Genomic DNA, 23,246 nt, shown 5'->3' on the forward strand with positions numbered 1-23,246 from the left:
AGAGAGAGAATATGGAATTATCCCTCATCAGCTGTAAACAAGCATGCCGCCGGGCTCCCCCTCTAGCTTTGAGGAATTTAGCAGCATAAATTGATATGACTTTGACCGTGATACCCCTGGCCACTAATCCCCCGCCTCAACTCTCTCATCTGCTTTTTTTCCCCCTCACTCCTGGTCTGAATGTTTCTCACTGCCATTCTTGTTGTGTTATTAGGTCATGCAACCAGTGAAAATGCCTGAAGTTTTTAGAATTGCATTTTATTTGGTGCAAAATACACTCTGCTCAATTTTATTTTATTTGTTTTACAGAGGCAGAGGTCAGAGGTTACTGTGCAAAACAAAAAAACAAAAAAACAAAGTTCTTAGATAGATAGATAGATAGATAGATAGATAGATAGATAGATAGATAGATAGATAGATAGATAGATAGATAGATAGATAGATAGATAGATAGATAGATAGATAGATAGATAGATAGATAGATAGATAGATAGATGAACTTTTACCAGTCTACAATACCTTCAATACAATAGCCTACAACAGCTCAGCTCAGTAGTACCCTGTAACTTCAGTGATGGCTGTCATTTCAATGGTTTTACGTTATATCTGACTGTGCAGCTCATGATGCAGCAGATCTGGTTTCTATAAAGACATAGGGTAAGATTACAGCTAAATCAGTCTTGTGGCTTTTCTCTGGGAAAACTTATGAAGTCCTAAAACTCCTCCAGTTAGAAGTGGGCCCAGCAGGGTTGCAGTGGAAGGTTCTCCAAAGAAGCTAGAAGTGAAATATAATACAAGTGTCTCTGATCCTCCAAATAATAAGGCAATGACAGCCTGGAATGATAGCATGATAACTCATAGAAGCTTTTTAAATCCTACACAGGTACATGACCCTGGCTTTGTAAAGAAGTCATTTTCCATGATATACTCTTCACTAATTCATCTGGCACATGCTTTGTTTTTCTGCTCTCTCTCTTGCTAAATACGCTCTTCTTCCTATTCTCCGTGCTTTTGCTAAAAATTATCTGAACTGTTACACACATGGTTTTGGGATCTATAGGTATCCTGCCTGGCTTTCTTTCATCTAATAGAAGTTGTGGATAAAAAAAAGGATTAAAGCCTAGCACATTTAATGAAATGAAGAAGCAGCAGTGGCACTGTTGGTTTACATAAAATCAATTCTGGGAGTAGCGGGGTGCCAATTGGCTGTTCGTGCAATCAATCTCTAAGTCAGCAGCCGATTTTCATTAGCCTACCGTGGCTCTCTTAGAGTTACTGGGTAAAAGGCAAAAAAATAACATGTTTGCAAAGAACATAGAACAGGAATGAAGTGAGCTGCAGATGTCTGTATATATTTAGTCTATCGGCCAAGGTCCTCCAGTCACTTCACATCAAAGCAGAGAACAGGGAGCCAAAAGTAACAGTTTCACTTCTCCTTGATCAGCATGTGATAGCTGTTTATTGGCTTTAGAAGTCAAGCTGGGGTGAGGATCAATCCACTGTGAGAGAGTGCAAGTCCCACTGAGAACTAGGTGTGATTTTATTAAATCAACATGGAACTGAGTTCTATAACGGGCCGTCAGCTCACTGAGGGAAACGCCTGAGTGCACACACATTTTGCGCTTGCTGCCAGAGCAGTGTTTAAACTTAATGGAACCATTCTGAAATAATATTTTTAAGTTCCAAAAATCCAAGTAATCGAAATGCCTTTTTAAAAAAAGCTACTATCTGCAGCTCATAATCCAGTTGACCTCAGTGTTTTGATTAATACACTCCAGCACGTGCTTTGCTATCTGCGACAGCCCTGAAGTGATTTAACTTATCAAAGTAAAAATGCTTTGTTCCCACTGTTGCTCTGTGGAGTTCCCCAAGGCTCCATTCTGGGATTAATTTTTCATCATTAATGTAGCATTCAACACTTCTTCTATCCTGACAATACATTCATACAAAGTGGGATCATTAGGTTCTAGCGACTGACCCATAAGTCAAAAATGTGAATTGGCTGAGGGCATTTCTCATGCAATGCAACTGCTGTTTGGTTATTGGTGTCTTGTGATCCTTCTTTCTCTCTGGGTGGGCCTGTCCTTGTGCCATTGCTTCCTTGCTGGGTGCCCACCTTGGATGGCATTGGGTCCTCTAGGTGTAGTCACCCTTTACCCTAGCAGCACTTTTACTTATGAGTCTTTGTTTTGCAGGTTCCAGAGCCTCATTTATAGACATCCTTTGTACTTCTTTATCATCCAGGATCTGTCTCTTAGAGCTCTTAGAGATTCAGGTGTTCCTTCCTATGTTTCCAAACTTCTCCTTTACATGGTGCTATCTCTTCAGGTTGTATTCTTGATCTTAGAACTAAGTAACTCCAAGACTACCAATGCAGTGGCATTTGCAAGCTTACAGGTTTTTGTATTGCTGGTATAAAGGACAGTGAACTGGACAGTGAATTCTACAAGGTTCTGCTTAAGTAGAGGGTGGCTAACTGTTTCAGTCAGTGTTCCTGTTGTTTTGGAATCTTCCAATACAATAGGAACACTAGTCTTCAAAGTAGCTTTCATCTACTGATGTTAGAGCATTGAGGTGCTAGCTGATTCCTGGATATCGGTCTCTGTTGGCCACGCATAATTATTCCTCTTCTTGGCCCATTCCATCAACTGAGTATTCGCCTTCCTCACCCGTGTGTGTCTGGTTCCAGCAGCCCTCATCAGTATGTCCTGGTCGCCCATCTTCTCACGTGGACATTGTTAATCTGGGCAACATCCAAGCCAATATTGGATTAGCTACAACACTCTGTCCTGTTCTGTCAGTTTTCACTTTCTGCTGTCAGAAAATAACTGACAAACTAAATAAAGTTCTTTGGCAAAAATCTGTTGGCTGTTCTCGCTGCAAAATTTAGGACTCCTAAAGGGAGTGTTGCTGACACTGTCGCTATAAATCTGTATTACCAAATGCCTTTAAAAAACTTAGATCAGATGGCATTCTAATATGTTTGCATCATCCCAACAGCAAACAAAGGGTTATACAGTGTGCCAGAGACCTTAATGCAACTCAGAGCTGCTGGTGGATTGAACTTGTGGTCATCGGTCAAACCAACAAACCACTCTCATGATTCAGTTCCCAGACCTGAGGCTTTTTTCAGCCTCTTCTAGGAAACAACATGGTTTTAAATGCATTTTACATAAAACGGAAAACGTATAAAATGTTCTCCAACGATCAATAAGATTAAATAAAGAAAACAAATTTAGTTTTAGTTAGATTTCAGAGGAGAGAACCATAACTAGAGTCAAGAATATCAATTGGTTTGTTTTTATTCTGGATGAGTTCTTCTAATGATCACTACTGCTATGCCCTCTGTGTGGTACAGTTATAATACACTGATCTGAAAGTCAGTGGGTTGAACCTGAAAATATCCTGGAGAGGTCAAGGTTTCCACTGCACTAATGCTCCCATTCATAGTAAACTGTATAATCCTGAAGCAAATAGAAATACACTGGATATATAATCTTGTATAATATTTCCAAGACATATCAAGAGTATCTTGCCATTTTTTCCCTTCTTGGGACCTTCATTAGATTAGTTCAAGATATAACTCATTGTCCACAGACTCATGTACACATAGAGACTGAATCCTGGAGTACAGCTGGTAACAATCAGCTTGGACCGGGACGTAATGAAGCTTTGACATAAGAGCTAATACTGTGTCTTACCGCAGACAGACAATCCTACCTGGCCCAGACAGAGAACAGCCATTATCTATTCTGGATTTATGATGAACAAGACATAATTTGTTACTGTCTCGTGAAAACACTGCATGCTCAAGAGGTCAGATTTTCAATCTGTTATGTCTGGTAATTAATAACACTGATAAATCACTGTCAAATTACCTGTAACATCTGGGTATGGTGACAAACAAATGAGATCATGGCTAAAATGATCTATGCTAGTGCTTGCTATTTGTCAGTATTAGGACCACGTTTCCCATAAATCCCCTTGTTATTTCCCGGGGGATGAGATGTTGCAGTTTGTTCATTGTATAATCTCTTTTCTAGTGCCAGAAAAACTCAAAGAGATCCAACAGACGTTCGTGCACCCTACAACATTAAGTTCAAAGACAAGAGGGCAGTCCCCTCAGAGGAGATTTCCTTTTTTGACAAATGCATTGTCAATCTACAGCACTTTATCTTACAGTGCAGATGTCTAGTGAGGAGGGATGAGTAGGTATACACATCTAACCAGCAGGGTTTATCATACTTAGCAAGGATTACACAGCATTGTCTGTTCTTTGGTATAGCTGCAGCTCTCTAGTGTTAAAAGCACATTTCTGCTTGCAGTATATGAAGAAACATTCAACACAGGCATTACTCTGAGTATTGTTCCTTTGTCTCCTGTTGTAAATGATGTGATGTATCGCCAGCACAAAAACCCAGGTGTGATCGCTCAGTGGTCTGATGGCTTCTGCTGGGCGTCAGGAAAAGCTTGGGAGTTGAGAAAGATTAATTAGTTAAACTGGGGCAGACATCAGTCTTCTAACAAGTCCCTGTGCCGTCGCCGGGGATGGAGAGGGAGGGAGAGGAGGAGGAGCGAGATGAAGAAGTGTTGCTGAGGCAGAAAACACAGCAGCCCAAGTGAAGACCAGAGCAAAGTGTTTTTCCCTTTCCTGTTTCTTTGTCTGCCAGTAACTGTGCTGGCTTTTAGACTGGGGCGAATAAGTGTGTGGAAGCGACAGACGAAAGGAAGGGGGGAGGATCCGAAGCTGATCCTTCACTCTTATCTGGACAGTGAGGGCTGTCGGGTCAAGTGTAAAACCTTCCTGGTGCCACGCTAATGATGGGTCCCCCCCTTCCTCTGGGCTACAAGGTCAAGTCTCCCACCACACCCCGCTTTATCAACCATCAGCATAACCCTGCAGCTGTGACAGGATTTAAAAAATTATTTTATTGCTCTGGCCAGGATCCAGTTTGCATTCTTTGGCTATGTCTGCTCTCTGAAAAAACAGAGTAAAAGAAAAGAAAAATACCACAAAGAAATGTTTGCTGAATCTGCATGTTCTTTTGTCGGTGAGTCACTGTTTTCTCACCCACTCTCACACTTGCTCAATGAAAAAAAGAGCACAGCTTTGTCTTTTGTTCTCCACTGAGGTAATTAAAGGGTTCAGGGCGTTGCTCGAGGGGACATCAGAAATAAGTGTGATTCAAAGGTAAGCAGACGTTTAGCAGAGGATGTTGACATTAACTGGAACTGGAAGAAGCGATAAGCAGCAGACGGCATTTTTGTTTCCATGTATCACCTCGTAGAGTTTGATCTTTATCTGTTCCAGTTGCAGGTAAACCAGACATGGGCAGAGCTAATGTCAAACCACATTTTATATATCAGGCTTCTTCTGCTTATCCACCAGTTCAGGATTATGGAAAGGTTGGAGCATATCCCAGCTGTCATGGGGCAAGAGGTAGGGTACATCCTGGGCAGGCTGGCAATTTACTGCAGGGCGAACACAGAGAGACAGACAACCATTCACACTCACATTCATGCCTAAGATCAATTTAGGATCACAATGAAGAACCCCATGTATGTCTATGGCCTCTGTGAGGAGTTCAGGCTACCTGGAAGGAGCTCCCACACACAGAGAAAGGCCCCACACTGGTTTTTTATAGACTTTATTTTATTTTTCTTTGCATGTTTTTGACATTTAATTTCAACACTGCATAGTGACTTCATAGTATAGTGGTTTCCCAGTTTGATCCCAGGAGGAGATACACAGCAAATTCAAAAGTGTTAAATGTTTTGGTGTTAATAGTCTCCTTGCAAAAGTAGAGTTAATTTTACTCTAAGCAGAGTCACATTCTTTCAATGTAACTCTGAGGTGTAAAATGATAGTAGTTAAAATAGAGTGTTAAAAATGAGTGTTTCTATGTCAAATCTGGAGGTGTTACAATGGAAACATTAACTCTTGACCTCTTAACTCTGAACTCCTACAGGGGCTATGACACCAATAGAGTAAATTCACAGACTCCGCCCCCAGCACCATAGGCTCCAATCGAAGCTGAAGTGAAGCCGTTTCAGAACATTTTGTTCTACATATTTGAGTTGTTTGCCATGCTTGGTAAGTCATTTTTTCAAAGATTGTTTCAATTATTATTATGAGCTTTTACTTCTGTGGCTCTTTGGAGTTGAGACAAAGCTGTGTGAAAGGCATTAGCCATGTTGCTCGCTGATAGCATAATATTCTGTTTTAGCTAGCTGAAAGGTATTGTTTGCGGGCAAATACCACAGCCTTGGAAAAAAAGCTTGCATGTGAATTTTCAGTCAAACTTTTGGTCAAATACACCTAAAACAATGTCTAGAATGTGAAATGTTGGTATAATGGTGCTACTTGAAGCCTTAAAACGATCGCCCATAAAAAAAAAAAAAACACGAGCAAACAGCAGTAGCAGACGTCCTGACTGGGTTCTACGTTAGCATAGATCCCTCCAGAGTTTTGTGCACACGGTTTAGGTAAAAATGAAAAAGGTTGAGGTTTTACATTTAGTTCAGTATTACCTGTTGCCTGTGTCTTTGTCTTTTGGGAAAATACTTTACACAAGTAATGGCTCAAAGAGGATTCCTTTTTCTTTTTTTTACTGTGCTGCAATTGTTTACTGGATTATTTGTGCCATTAATTAGTGTCAACTAATTTTTATTTAATCTCCACACAGGATATGCTTGTGAAGATGGAATATGGGGGAGAGCAGAAGTGCGTTGAAGTTCCACAAAGGGATGAATGAAGGACATGCATATTGTATTGAAGAAATAAGTGATGCTAATGCTGTTATTTGCATTTACCAGCTCACCTACGTCAGACCTGTTGATAAACAAAATTCTAATGAAAGTGAGAACATGTACACTGTTACATCTTTCAGAAAATGTTTTGAAATTGTGGTGCACAGTTCAGAATAGATGTTTTTCAAAAACCATTGCATCTTTTTAGTAAATGTTTATTTCCAAAAGAAATTTCTAGAAGTTCAGAACAGTAAAATTCCCGCTTTTTAGAATGAATTAGAATATAACTCTTACGTAGTTAAATTAAAATACTCTTTGAGAGTTAATATAGAAACTCTTAACACCAAGTGTTAAATTATCAACTCCAGACAGATTTGGTGGTTAACACTAAATCAGAGTTAACGTACCAACTCTCCAAAAAGAGGTAAATTAACACTCTCTGGTGTGGACCCATATACACACTTTAATAGTGTTGAAATCAAATCCGACAGTGTTAATTTGGACATGCTGGATTTGCTGTGTACAAAGCTCTTTGGGGTTGTGTCAGGAAAGGCATCTGGGAGCAGCTAAAAATAGCTTTAATTTCAATATTAAACAATGTGATAAAAAAGAAATTGGAGCAAATTTTGCTGTATTTTCAGGCCAAAGCCTTATCTTTAGCAAGTAAGAAAAAAGTAATGCCATTCAACCTGGTCACCCTGCTGCAGATCATCTTTTCTCACACTGGGAGACAGCAGGAAATACATGACAAATAACATCTTTAAAATGATTTAAAAGACAAACAAACAAAAATTCAACTGTTTATCTACTATGAAGTAGTTCCTATAAGTTTTCCAGTAGGTGGTAGTACCTCGTACCAGGAACTTTTTAGTAACTACTTCTAAGCAAACTGTTCAAACCAAAAATGTGACGCCAACCGATTGCATGCCATTGATTGGCCTGGGAATAATATCACTGGATGAGTCATGAGAGCAGCTCCTTCACAAGAATCAAACCCGACAACTATGAAACCCTATGAAATCCAACGTCTACCCTGAGTTTGACAAAAGGCAGCAGGTTTACCATCACCTCTACATTTTCATTGGTTGTGTTATGTTTGTTTGGCATATAAATGACATCATGGGACTTTCGGCCTTGCTATAACAATCCCACCCTCACTGAAGTGGTACCTCTTGATTTGGACCATATTTACTTGGGTATATGTCACTTGAGCTTCTATTGCTGGGTTGTGATGATATATATTCTACACTGATAAAATAGCTGAAGTATCTATTCTGGATTATTTTCCATTAAATGGTGGCGAGGGGGAGCCTTAGTTGGTATCCCGGTCACTTTGTTCTCCCCGTGCCTGTTTAGGTTTCCGCTGGATTAACACCAACTTCTCGTCACAACCCAAAGCAACAAACGGTGACAAACAGACATGTTGTCCACGGTGTACCCTGACTCTTACAGGAAGAATGATGAAAGTGCAGTGGAGAACTTTAGCACAAATAAATCTACCTACATCCTTTATAAAATAACCTCATTCCTTAGTCTCTGGTGGAGTATGAGACACAATCTTGGTGAGGCCTTCCTCTCACACCCATTACTAAAACAAGTATTTTCTACATTAAGCTGCAGAGGAGTTGAGAAGTGACATCTGTTTAGCCTTAGAGCTCAAAGGCCAAAAATAAAGTTACTGGAGCTGGGCCCCCTTTGCTGCATTTACAGAAATCAGCTGGAAGACAAATGGCGAGATTCCTACTCAACAGGATGCCATAAAAGACCCTGCACACATACAACTGTACACACGAGGCTATACTCAGATGCACCTCTGTTGTATATGCAAGCACGTTACACACAGATGTATGTGCACAGCGCGTGCAAAAAAGCCTCATTACATGGTTGGATTAAACAAACATTTTGTTGGAGAAAACATCAAGGCATCGATTTTTATCTCTGGCTGGAAAATAGCTGACATAACCTCAAAGGAAGAGCTGATCCTCGATCAGTTCTTTAGACTAAATCTTTTTGCTCTCGGGTTATTTAATGGCAATCTTATCTTCGACTATATGACATTGTTTCAGTCACTTCACATATTCTCTGATTTCTATCATTTTGAATTGTCAGCGAGGGAATCGCTAAGTGTGTATAGCAAGCAGCATCTCCGTGCTCTGACAAAGACAGATTTGCTCTATTCTCCCTCCCTGTCGCATTCCACACAGAGCTTGGGCTTCGTGACTAATCGGCTGCTAAATCATCTGAAATTCAGTGACGTTCGATGCGCTGCCTGCTCATCAGGCTGCTCATACCTCAAGCAGCGGCAGAATAACAAAGCGGTTAGTTAAGTCGCAGAAGGGCTTCCCTGCTGAAATGATACAGAGTCTTTGTCTGAATAGGCGCATCAGATAAATCCCTGCGCAGTCAGAGCGAAACCATCTCAGACGTTGACGAGGACTCAAAGTGAAATCAAAGCCTGATTTCAATATGCAAAATGATTCAGCAATACGAGTCTGCCAAGTTAAGCAATCGCAGATGAATCTGAGGTTTTGCTTTTAGAGAACATCCTACCTTGCACGCAAACGACTGCCAGGATGTTCTCATTACATTACTACGGCCCTCTTCTACATGTTGCCTTTTCAAATGAATTCTTACAACAATGGGAGGACAACAAAAAGAAAAGGCTGCAACTGAAGCAACTGGTTTCGCCAGTTTTACATGTCAAAGTCAATCTTACTACTCCTCTTTGGAAAAGTAGTCTGAAGGTGGACCTTTCTAAAGTCTGAGACAATTATTAAAGGCTTGACACATGAGCACTTACTGTAAAATAGCAAACACTTCACAACGAAATCACTTCAGCTAATTTCGATTAACTCTGAACATCAAAGTTACGTTCTTGATCAAAAGTGGCGTGCCTTAACAGTCCTGACCTCTGAGGGAGCAGAGAGCCAAGGGCCCACTGTAGCTTAAATTCTTGCAGCATGAACAGTTTGAAAACAGTTGTGTCTGTGAGCCATTTGCAATCTTGTACCAACAGCAGCAGCCAAGCGAAAGCTGTTCAAGAAGTTGTAGCTCCAGAAACAGAGGAATTGCTGGATCACTCGGGGTTTCTACCAATGCAATACCAGGCCTAAGCTGACCTGCTTCAGGCATGTGTAGCAAGGGGAAACCTCCAGTGCACTTTACCTATGTGCCACCTGAGATCAAAGCTCAAAAAGGAGGCGAATCCTTGTAGACTTCCATGTTATAGTCTGCTGTTTAACTGCATTATAACTTAATGTCTTACTGTGTGCAGGAACAACATTAGGAGTAGCTGGGGCTCAGCTGGCAGAACAACAGAGTGGAACTAGTCCATTTACCTTACCATGTTACAGACTATCAAAGAATTTGAAGCTTCAGTTTTCGTGGTGAAATTGCTTTTTTATTTAGCTCGTCACTTAGTGTTATTTAGTTGACATGGGCATTACACCCACACAGTTTATAGCTGCAGGCTAGCCAAGCTAGCTAGATGGTACATTAGCACGCTGCTAATGTAGCATGCTAATGCAGAAGTTACCCATTTCTGGATTTAAAAACAACACTGGAGTTTGAAAATGAGGAGTCTAAAACCAATGGGTGGCTTCACATTATCTTCTTGTTTTCCTTTGCTTTTCTTTGCTTTTCTTTTTTTCCCTTCTTTTTTGTGGATAAAATGTTAGCTAATGCATTGTAGCATCCCTAATTTTAACAGCTTGAAAAACAAAGAAAAAACAATTAATAAAGAATTAATAACAAGCAATTACAATGAAATAAATGACAATAAACACTATTTTAAAACTAAGCAGCTAAAAAGGGAAATAAAGATGCAGGAAAATCTTCAAACAGTACTGTTACTTTTACTACTTACTTTTAGCCCACTTATGTCTGGGAAGAAAAACAAACAACCCAACTAAATAAATTGCAAATACATCTTTAATTGCAAATTGTAAAGTTTTTTTAAATACCAGATGTAGCAAATATAGTGCAAAACTCATAAATGCAAATTAATATTTAATTTTTTTTTTCATTTATCATAAGGTTCATTAAATATTCCTTTTTCTTTTTAAGTTTTCTGCCAATGATTTCATGACTCAGACTTCAAAGAGTTAAGCGCACCATAAGACGATGTCATCATCCACTGTGATCACTGCAGACAAACACAACAAAGATGTGCTGTTTGACCTAAACAGGCTTACTGACTATGTCACCATGGCAATGTTGACTTTGTTGAGATTGGAGATGGCTGGTAGAGGCTGTTACAAAACAAACTACAAAAAAAAGAAAAAGGAAAAAAAAAAGATTTACCCTGTAGCAAATAAAACCCATCTCCCTTCAAACACACGGCTATGTTATAAATATTCCCTTTTGCAAATGACTTCATCTTCACATCTGCTGTCTTTCAGGATGGTTTGATGCATGTACACTTCCAGACAAATCCCCTCTAGTCCTGCATTAGGTTGAGGTGCCACGTTTCCAAAAAAAGACGAAGAAAAAAAAAAAGAAAAGGGGGGGGAATCTGAATTATAAATAAAAGGTAATGATGCTATTATCATGCTCTCTTGCTATCCTGAGCGCCACTCGTCACCTTTCTATTTGAATAATGATTTATAATCATATTAGTTCTCTCCGGAGCCCTGCTCTGGAAAAGTAAAAAGCTATTATCCAGTTGTCAGCTTCCAGGAGACGCAGAGGGAGATGGAGCGATGATGCTGACACATGCACATACTGTAGCTACACACACTCGTGTACAGACACACTTGTGCAAGTAGGAGTTCACGCATGCTCAAAATGTGCATATTTGCACTTGTGGGGATGTTTTTCCAATCAGAGTCAACACACATTCTTCCACAAACACACACAAAAAAGCTTTTTTCACAATCAGCAGATGAAGAAAAACCCGGTTTGCTGTGTTTGTTTGACCCTGCTGGGTTTGTGTGGTAGGTGCTTGTCAATCACAGAAGAGGATGGGACAATGTCAAGCGTAGAAAGCAGGAACAAATTTTATTTTTGAACAGTGATGCTCAGATGCAGTTTCAAATCTGTGTTTCTGGGAGAGGAACTACTAATAAAACTGATAAATGCACACATGATTGGCCTCTGTAGTTTCCCTCTACTAATACCACTGAGCAAGAGTACAATGCTCTCTGAAAGAGAGCACTGGCTGGACCAGTGCAACCCAGTATCAACCAGTGATGCAGCGTACCTTGGTACATTTAATTCAGCACTTTACTGAAGTACAGTCTTAATGTTCTAATTTTTGTACTTTTACTATCCCATATTTGGAATTAAAATATTTTTACGCCACTAACATTTATTTTAAAGCTTTGGTTGTTTGTTATTTTATAGGTTGTAAACATAGACTGTATATAAAAGATGGCTGTAGCCACTGTGACTTCAGTTCTAGTCTCAAAATTTTGAAGACATTTCAAGTCAAACTAGTTTTCTGGAGCTGTCTTGTTGACGGTGGGGTGTTAAGTTACTAAGCTTGGTTAGCACACAGTGCTAATTAATACTAAGTAATGGACTAATAAAATAATTATAAAATATCAGAATTTCGCTTTCACTCAAACTCAAAGCAAAGACTCTGAAACCAAAACCTGGAAAAGTCCAGAACAGAGTGTTGGACTGACCCCCAACCTGGTACAGGTATCATCTAAACAAACAAACAAACAAACAAACAAACAAAACAACCTGCTATACAATCAGCACAGAAAAGCTGCAGACAAATCAGACATCTCAAAATCCTACTGTGATACATGCTGAGACATGCAGTATTTATATAGATATAGATAGTGTGCAGTAGAGAAAATAAGATATAAGGCATCACTGATAAATGCTGCCAGCAGCTCGGCCTAATCCTCTGAAATACATTCAGAGAAAACCTGATGGCTGGGTGATATCAGGTGTGAGCTTGGAAACAGAAATGTGTTCACATTAAGCATTAAAAGCTACATTTGGTTGCAGTGCTGAGAAGGAGGTTTGTCATTAACGCTTTTAATGTTTCAAACTGACATGTCAGATATTCTGCTTGCCTGCTCACCTGCAGGCATCTGCCTTTTCATAAAGTGTTGCTGCACATTTATAAAGTTACAGTGTGAACAGCTTTTGGTATTCTATGCTGTGATGTTAAACTGCATTTTTATGATCGCAGCAGGAATGTAGCTATATGGGGCTGGAACAGATTCCAGCAGACTTGTAAAACTGCAGATGCCATGGTTAACCAAGACCCTGGCCTAACCCAACTGCATATCAAGTTGTGTTAATTAGCTATGAAACTGGATAACCAGTAAGGTAACATAGAAGCTTAAAGAGGCTCTAAATGAGGCCACTGAGACATCCTCCTTCTATTGAGATTATTATGTGTTTTTTGAATAGTCTGAATTAAATAACTATAAATAAACCTTAAAAACAAGAGCCAATCAGTGGTTGTGCAGGGATCAATGACGTGACGGGGGTGTGGAAGGCTCCTTGATCGTATCATACAGCTTTACTATCTTTTAAAAAATCTTGACAGGTATTGCCATAAATTAATACACCAAATATAGAAGAACGGGAGTTTATAGTTACATAAATATGAATAGGTTTGCTTTTATGGGTATTTGTGAACATACCATATGCAGAAAATTCCAATAGATCAAAGAAGCAAATGAATAAAAGAAATGAAATCCGATAATTAAAAGCAAAATGCAGCCCAAGTTGTTATGCATATATTTTTGTTACAACCAAAGTCTGCAAAAAAGCATCTGTGAATACACAACATGTCAAACCCTGAAGCAACAGCAGCAAAAGACCACACCATCTGCTAAGAATAATAACGTAAGGCTACAGTTTACATCGGCTCACCAAATTGGCAAATAGAAGATCGTAAAAAATATAAAAACATCTGATGAGTCTCAATTTCTGCTTTGTGGCAGGTTCAGAGTTTGTCTGGCAAGACGTATCTATTAAAGTCTATAATGCAGCACTGAAAAATATGCTGATCACACCATTATATCTTCATTAAAAATGCATCAAATATCGGCCTAATATCAGAACTGACCAACATCGGCCCAATTGCATTTTTAATTGACGTCGTCAATCTGCCCTGTTTATCTGCTGGATCCCATCTGTTATCCCATTCAAAAATATGTAAGTAAGTAGTAAGAAAAATAGATGTGCTAACTTGATTTTAATGTGATTAGAATTTCAGTCAATTGTAAAGGTGACCAACAGGGGACAGATGGAGGCGGTTTTGTAATTCCACACCACCTGACAGGGATTCCTGTCCACAGGTTGATAAGTTTGCTAAATAGGTAGCATCCATAAAAAAGTCAGACTCAGATGGTTTTGGAACTAGAGTGAGGTGAATGATCAGGGACACTGCTGAATGGGACGGAGTGAGATTTCTCTAAAGTCTATTTCAGGGAATGAGATATGAGACAGAGACACACATAAAACCACACATACGCACAACCTCTCCCTCTCTCTCCATCCACCTACCAATCTCCTGCACACACACAAGCTGCTTACAGACATCTAATCTGGTGAGATTTACATTTCGCAGGCCTTGGCGGCTGGGCGTCGTGTTTGCCGAGTGTGATCTTCCATGTCCAGAACGTTATTATCTCTTCGAGGAATTTAATATGGAGCTGGCAATTCAGACAGGTGCTGGCATCAAAATGCAGAGAAGCTGGTCAAAATGCTTTATACATAAACACCATGTACCATTTGGTGTATTTGGTGCTTCCAGAGCACCAGTCAGCTGTGAACATACTGTCGCTCTGACCTCTCTGCACCTTTCCCGCCTAATTCATCAGGAGTTGTTCGGGGATAATTTCTCAACAGGATCCCGGTGGCCGTTGACACAAAGAGAAGGGCAGCCAGCAGTAATTACACCATGCAAATGTCATTTAGGCCTTTTAATAGAGCCAGTGTTGTATCACTTCAATTGGTTCGGCCTTTATCACCCAGCACACACGCACATCTGTGGAGCCCAGAGGATGAGAGGAGCCGGGAGTCATCTGTTGTTCATTCATGTGGATATGTCCTCCCTTTGCTTCCTTTTTCATTCTCTCTTCCATGTTTGCTTTTTCCCTTTATTTTCTCCTAATTCACCAAGTCAAATTCTCCCTCTCCTTTTTGTTCGCCCTCTTATCGTTCAAAGACACATATGTATGTCCATTCAAACCTCATGCCTTTTTCTCTCGTTTGCTTTTTCGATCACTTAAAAAACGGAGAAGTCAAAAACAGCCTGGACGTGGGAGAAATTCAACATTCGATCAGGCGTCTTCCCGCTGACAAGACCCGGACTGCATCAGTGGGGACAGGAAAGAAGCTCTCGACAGCATTCCCCTCTTAGTCACGCACTCAGTCCAGCTGAGGAAGAGAAACGCCTCCTTTGTCCCGCTTATCACGTAGCCACGTATTCATAAAACAAAAATATATTCATGTTTAGTAAATGAGATCTGCCTGTTTTTTTAATAAGCTGAAGGGACATCTGATGGATGCATTTCAATACTAAAAACAAGGAAGAATGTGAAGAAAGAATCAGACTACCGTAATTGTCGGGCTATAAGCCGCTACTTTTTCCACAAGCTTTGAACCCTGCGGCTTTTAGTCAGGTGCGGCTTTTCTATGGATTGTCCCTGATTTTTGTCATATCGTAAGACGATTTGTTTTGTTTGTTCCGCTGTTGTACGGCACTACGTTGCCTGGCGGAAGGGCATGTGATCAGACACACAGTATCGGTGTTCAAGAGTGGTATGTTGGTCACATGTCCATCCACCAGGCAACATAGTGCCGTACAAGTAGCACGAAAAACAAACTTCAAAGTAGCGCTACGCGTTCAGCGGGAGTCGTGGATGGTGTGCAGCAATAAACTTGCGAAAAGCAAGTTATGCTCAACTCCACCGGTGGAATCTGACAGCGTGGAAAAGTGTGAAAACATCCATCCATCCACCTGAGCCTAAAAGGTAGTCTGAATCTATTTTTCTGGTGTGCTGTAGGTTATTGTTATGTACTACATTTGTTACTCGTTTATGAAGCACAGCACATGTTTCGTACTTGTAATTACCGCTACTTGTACATATACCTAAAAAGTTGTGCAAATATGTACCCATAACTTATTTTTCAAAATATTAATAAAAGTGATGTGTCTCCAAACAGCCATCTCTTTCCTGACAATTTGCTTTGTGCATATTCTCTTACATATGATAAGTCAACATTGAAACACCTGCGGCTTTTAGTCAGGTGCGGCTAATGTATGTACAAAACAGGATTTTCCCCTGATTTTAGCTTGTGCGGCTAATATTCAGGTGCGCTTTGTAGTCCGGGAAATACGGTATTTATGTTCTATAAAATCCTCAAAATATGACACTCATTCAGAAAACATAGAAGAACTGGAATGTGCAGTTGTGCACTTAATGCAACTCAAAGTTTAACAAAACCAAATGACAAAAATTTTATTTCTTCGATCACTTCGCTCTTCAACCCTCTGTGGTCTAAGTAGTCGTTGGTGATGACTCCAACACTAATTGGTCTCCCAACTCTTGGAGATGAGGGAACAAAAATACTAATTTTAACTGACTAGTCACATTTTTTTCCCAAAAAAAGTCAACTTGTCCTTGTCCAAAGTAGGGTAGGGTTACCATCACGGAGATATAAATGTCAGGTTAGCAGAATGAGACATCCAACAGAATCCAGTTCAGGGAGGGGCAGCGAGCTCCACTGGAATAACATGATACTATAAGGTCTTTCATACAGATTGGATCCAGTTGTACTGGCAGCTGAAACTGTGTGTGTGTGGACATCCAGTCTGTGGATTGTTTAATGTGTTTTAGATGCATTACTTTCATTAATTTTATGATGCAAATACTTCTTTGCAGGGCCAGTGATTGGAACGATTGGTGTTAACATCTTTGGGTGTAGGTCAGTGTATGGGGAATATCTCTGCTGTTTAATGACCATTTTATTTTGTTAGCAAGCAAAAATGTGGCTTAGAAATTAACAAACGAAATACTTCATATTTGAAGCTTTAACTAACAGAGAGCAAACTATCTTTTGTGGTTAAGATTCTCCTGAGAAATGTGCAAAAGTTAGTGGTGTTAGTAATTCACTGATCAGATGAATAATATTGCAGAAGCCTGCCTAATACTGCGTTGGTCCCCCTTTGGTTGCCAAGACAGCCCTGACCCATCGAGGCATGGACTCCACTAGACCCTAAACTGGTAATCGGCACCAAGATGTCCTGCAAGTTGTGAGGTGGGGCCTTCAAGGATCGACTTGTTTGTCCAGCTCATCTGACAGATCTCAACTGGATTGAAATCAGAGGAATTTGAAGGCCAAGCCAACACCCCAAACTCATTGTTGTACTCTTCAAATCATTCCTGAACTATTTTTGCTTTTTTGCCAGGGCGCATCGTCCTGCTGAAGAAGGCCAAGCCCATCAGGGAGGACAGTTTCCTCTACATCAGCGGTCCCCAACCTTTTTTGCGCCACGGACCGGTTCATGCCCGACATTATTTTCACGGACCGGCCTTCAAGGTGTCGCGGATAAATACAACAAAATAAAACTAGTACTGGTACCGAAAAAAAGAAGATTTATTCATAACACACGTGAAAAGACCCAGGAAAACCGAGTTAACGATAAAAACAGTAACAAAATAACGCTCAAAACCAATAAAAACCCTGAAAACCATACATTTCACACCCGAGCCTCAACTCTCGGTCCGGTACCAAACGACTCCTGGACCGGTACCGGTCCGAGGCCCGGGGGTTAGGGACCGCTGCTCTACATGTCAAAGTAACATCCAAATGGCAGGACCCAAGGTTTCCCAGCAGAACATGACCCAAAGCATCACACTGCCTCCATCCTGGTGCACGGTGTTCCCCAGCTAAGCAACACACACACCGGGACATCCATGATTCATCAGACCAGGTCACCTTCTGCCATTGCTCCATGCTCCAGTTGTGATGCTCACACAAACATTGTTGGGAATTTCAGTGATGGACAGGGCTCAGCAAGGGCATGCTGACTGGTCTGCAGCTATTCAGCCCCAAATGCAACAAACTGTGATGATCTGTGTATTTTCACACCTTCTTATCAGAACTAGCATTTCATTTTTCAGATTTAAGCTACAGTAGCTTGGCTGTTCGATTGGATCACAGTTGATATTGTCTTTGTGACTGACTGTTCTTCAAATCAGGTACATTTCTCTGAAACAACTAAATTCAACAACTAAACAACTAAATTCAACTATGGATCAAATGAAGAGACACTAGGATAAACCATTGAACTCATAATGGATGAACTTTAAGTATGTCCAGTGATTTCACTACAGGAAATAATGTAAATTAAAAAAAAAAAACAACAACTAAAAGGCACTTATCATGCATAATGTGTTTTTTTCCCTTTTCAATTCATATTTTTTCCATATTTCAGATGGTTTGTGCATGTTCCAGAGCGCTCTCATTACACTTTCCAAAGATTCATCCACATTATATCCATATTGGAGTCTGCAGTTGCCAAGCAGCTACTCTCCATCTACCCATCCGCCGCTGAGTTTCCCCCACCTTGGTGAGTGTGTGGGTGTGTCTTGGGGTGAAGCTTCCACTGAGACAGGTACTGTTGGCCAGCTGGTTAGAACAGGTGTACAGACGGCGTTCCCATCGGACTGAACTGTGCACTTGGCTGTGGACCAGACACTGACGGGTAAAGCCTCTTCCCCCTTCGCTCCCCCTCGTCTTTTTTTTCCCAGTGTCTGTCTCTCTTAGTTTACCTGTCTCCCTGTATTCACTATTCGCCTGTTCCCATTCTCCTTCCCATTCAGCACTGGAGCGTCTACGTCTTCACGGATACCTTCATCCTCTCCCCAGCGGCCGCTTTTTTGTTTCGGTTGGTCGGCACCGATGGCACACACACAAATAGAAACACAGCCATGCATGACCAGACAAACAGTGTTGAGTGGAGGAGACTGATGGGAGAGTAACTGCGCATGAAGAAAACCTCAGTGCAAGCAGACAGACAAATGAGTAGTCTGAGGTATATTCTGATATTTTTGTAGGTCACGGAAAACAAAGAAAATGAAAGTCTGTTGTCTACACTTTAAAAAAAGCAAAAAACAAAGAAGCCCATGGTGGCATGAAAACTAAAGTATGCAGAACCTCTGGTTATTATTATTGTTGCTGTTAGGCACCCCAATCTAAATAATAAAGTTTACATGCAGTCTATTAAGGACAAAAGGAGACATCTAAGTCTTATTTTATATAGATTATATTACAGTAGGTGTCATAGTGTGTAGAGACCATACTCTCTTCTCATTGGCTGACAGACTTGGGCCTGTGACATTATGATCAGCTGAAAGTAAAACTGTTAATAAAATTCATTCATGCATGCATTAGACGTGTGTCCGATGAGTAATTACACAATGGGCTTTGTTTCAGCATGCCTCAGTGTAATCCACCACTGCCGGAACTGTAGAGTAGGTGTACACGGAGCCGCTTTAAGCACACAAACCAGTATGTTCCTTTACAGCTGTGCAGAATAAACAAAGACAGCATCCAGTCATCTACTTGGCACATGTTCATCGTAAAACCAAATCAGAGCATCAACTCCTTCAGAGGTCAAGTAGTAACCTCATCTTTCGTGCAAGTCTTCCCTAGATGAACTCTCGTTTTCTTTTGAAGCACTTCCTCGGGTCGCGGGATCACAGATGAGGTCATATCCTGTCTTTTCGGATCAGACCTGAGGGACTGACTGCAGATGTTGGGGCTGAGAGGTCGACTTTGTCATGAAAAGAGATAGCGATGGCATCGTCCCCGAACTTTTTTTGATCTTAATTTCTCAGAGTTTTGAACGAGGTTAAATTCTTCTTTGTGCATTTGGTCTTTTCTCATGGGACACATCAACAAAGTGACTAAAATACACTGAGATACCCTTCATATTCAACCATGTAATGAAAATGTCATGTACACTACAGGCTTTTATGGAGAGTTCAGCAGAGACATTTTTCTTAATTTGTCCACCTTAAGTTGTGCAAAATTAACGTTGCTTAATCAGTGTTTAAGCTAAAATTACATTATTCTGATTTTAGTTTTCTTTTTTGATATTACATTCTTAAATGCAAGATATTAAATATTAATTAATTTGGATTATTGAAATTAGACTAAAGTCTGGGCCACTGTAATATCTTCATTTTGTTTTATTTTTTAGCTTTTCAGAGGTGGACTAGCTGGTAAGAGTCAGATCATTGTCTTGCTGCATAACGCAAGCGCTCTTGGGCATCAAGTTATGAACAAGTCGTCCAGGTCCTGAAGCGGCAAAGCAGCCCAGACCATCACACTACCACCACCATGATTGTTGGTATGATGTTCTTTTTATGATAATATATGAAATGGGACACAAACCTTCTAGAAAGTTCAACTTTTGTCTCAACAGTCCACAAAATATTTTCCCAAAACTCTTTGGAACATTGAGATTTTATTTAGTAAATGTGTGATGAGCCTTGTCATGTTGGGACCCTCTCATGGATGCCATTTTTGCCCAGTTGAATCACGCACTCTGACCTCAACTGAGGCAACTGAGGCCTGCTGTTCTTTAGATACTGTTCCGGTGTCTTGTGATCTTCTGGATGAGTCGTTGCTGCACTCTTGGAGTAATTTTGGCAGGCTGGCCAGTCCTGGGAGGCTCACCACTGCTCCAACTTTTCTCCAGTTGTGGATAATGATGCTCTCCATCGCTCACTGGAGTCCCAAACCCTTACAAATGGCTTTGTAACCCTTTTAAGATGTCAACTCAGGCCTGGGACTGGCTAGTGAAATTGAACTTATAATAATTACTTTTTCACAAAGGTTTATCTAGGTTTGGATTTGGTAGGTTTGTAGCGTTTGTCCGTTAATAGATGAGATCATCATTTAAAAACTGCACTTTGAAGTCTTATGGCTTATCTTGGTCTCATTAAATAATGTATTGTATTATCTGAAACATGTAAATCTGACAAATACATAAAAAATAAGATATTTTTTACAGCACTCTACAGTGATTGAAATAAATATAACTTTTATACCTTAAAAAATAAAATAAAACAAATATACCATTCTAGTCTTTGCAAAAGCAAGTATATTTTATTTTTAAAAGTTTCTTTTTTTTTAAATTTGTTATAATATTTAGAAGTGAAATGAAAAACTAATAAAAACTAAACTGACAGCCCTTGAATGAAATAAATAGACACAGACATAAATCTGTAATTCCTAGTCCAACTCCAGCTCCAACTGCAGCCTCAGCGAGCTCATTATCAACAGCACATCTGCACTTGCTGAAGTCTAAGATGGAGGAACTGGATTACATCCAGCTGAGGAATGATATCTTCTTTGGAGAAGAGCTGAGTGATTTGGACAGCAGTAGGCGATTGCCCACTGGTAAATTTATTGTAAATAAAAATAATTAAAATTGAAATACTGGATTACACATCAATAGGGAATACATTTCATTACAGTAGATGATTTTTATTATTACACAGTTTTTACCTTACAATGCAAAGTGCATTGATGAGACTGTTGTTGGCGCTCGGTAAATAAAACTGAATTAGTTGAAAAGTGGGCCTCATTCTCATGTTATCACATGCAACCCATCTATGTCTTTGTACGAAGATCTTTTTATTAAGAATAACTTTTTGCTGTTAGTAGCTCTGATAAGACTCTGTCCTTCTGTTTTAGTAGCAGCCAGGTAGTCATTTTTTCTTCATGTTGTCGTCATGTGGCTGCTTTTATTTGTATGTCTCCGTTAGAGTATGTCAGCGGGCCTCCTCAAAGTTGAACGCCGACAATGCGGCTACCGCTAAGATGCAGGACACTGCTTATAATCGCACTCTGGCTATAAGCAGCAACAATACAACAAAGTAATGAATAACCACACATTTTAAAACATGGTTGCAGCCTCTGTAAGGATAATACCTGGCCGGGCTTGGGCAATAATACTGGTGGAACTGCTAATAGAGCATTATGGGAGCCCAGGGACCAATACTGACAGGTGATTTATGTTGCCTGTGACGACTTCGGCCCTCAAACCAAACCCTGATAAAAGAAGAGCTAGATTGGAACAAGCAGGATGATGAATAGACTACACGATCCAGAGACCCGTCTCATTAGAGAGAGGAAAGAGAGAGACGGAGCTCTGGCCATTTAGCTAATGTAGCGAGTCATTGTATGTGCGTGTGTGTCTGAGAGTGTGTGTGTGCTCACTGAGGGAGCTGAGCAGCGGCAGCTTGTTCTTTCCGCAGCAGTAGCAGATTGGAAATTAATGACACACTAAATATATGGCGAGGCAGCTTGACCCTGCATAATGGCGACATATAGGATTAACCTTGGTTGCCACTTGGGGCCATTGTTAGCCCCGCATGCTGTTACAAGTAAACAGGAGGCTGCCGCTGCAAATAGGTATTTGTGAGCTGCCCTGCTGTTGGATAAAAGAAAAAAAAACATACCGATTTATTTTCTCACTGCTTCAGGGGATAAAGCGATGCATTTAGGATTAAAGGATTCAAAGTTTGCGTTTAATAAATAATCAAAGCCCGGATAGTCGCAGGCAGGAGAAAGCAAAGCATGGTGGATTATAAAAGATGAATTTCAAAAAGAAGTATCTTGAATGCTTAGGTGGATGAGAGGTAAGGAGATTTTGTGTGTGGAACTGGTGGAACTTAAAACGCAAGCCAATTTTCCATTAGGTTTTTTCAAGGAAATAATTACCTGTAAAGTCAGCAATTGATGACTGTTGATTACAGTGCTACAAACGATTATCTTTGCATAGGTTAAACCACCAGTGTGTAAAATCATTTAATGGAGCTTCACTTCAACCAGCTATGCTGAAAAGCTGGTTACATAATGACACATCAACAATAACAAGGCAGTAATAACACATCTCATCATGTAATGAGTTAATTCTGCATAATTACCATTGATCATAGTACATAATGTCGAGCAAAGGTTACATTTAATAAAAGGATGTGGTTATTTGTGCCTCTGAAACATAGTTTATAGTCCAGGCTTTGCTTATACAAGTTATCTACATCAATATATTATATATTGCATAATGCCTGCTGAGAACATTGTTTGGCATGCTCCAAAAGAAAAAACAGCTTCCTTGATAACTGCTAGTTTTTACCAGAACTACATCTGTCCACAAGTCTCTCTGCTATGAGCAGGTTACACCGGGTATTTTGGTGTTTATAGCAGGATTGTTAACAAGAGCATTCTCAGCACCCAGTGAATAGAATAGAATAGAATAGAATAGAATAGAATAGAATAGCCCTTTTTTGTCATTGTACATATACAATGAAATTATGGGTGCTCTACGTTAACCGTCAAAATAAACAAATAAATAATAAAGATACCAGGAATAAATTGTCATGGTTCTGGGTCAGTTTGACCCAGTATTTTCAGTTCTCACATTTTGGTTTGATTTTGTATTTTGGGGTATTTTCTTGATCTATTGTATGATGATGATGAGAATTATTTAGTAGGTTTTA

This window comes from Rhamphochromis sp. 'chilingali', assembly GCF_963969265.1.
Source record: "Rhamphochromis sp. 'chilingali' genome assembly, chromosome: 3".
In the NCBI taxonomy this organism is placed as follows: domain Eukaryota; kingdom Metazoa; phylum Chordata; class Actinopteri; order Cichliformes; family Cichlidae; genus Rhamphochromis; species Rhamphochromis sp. 'chilingali'.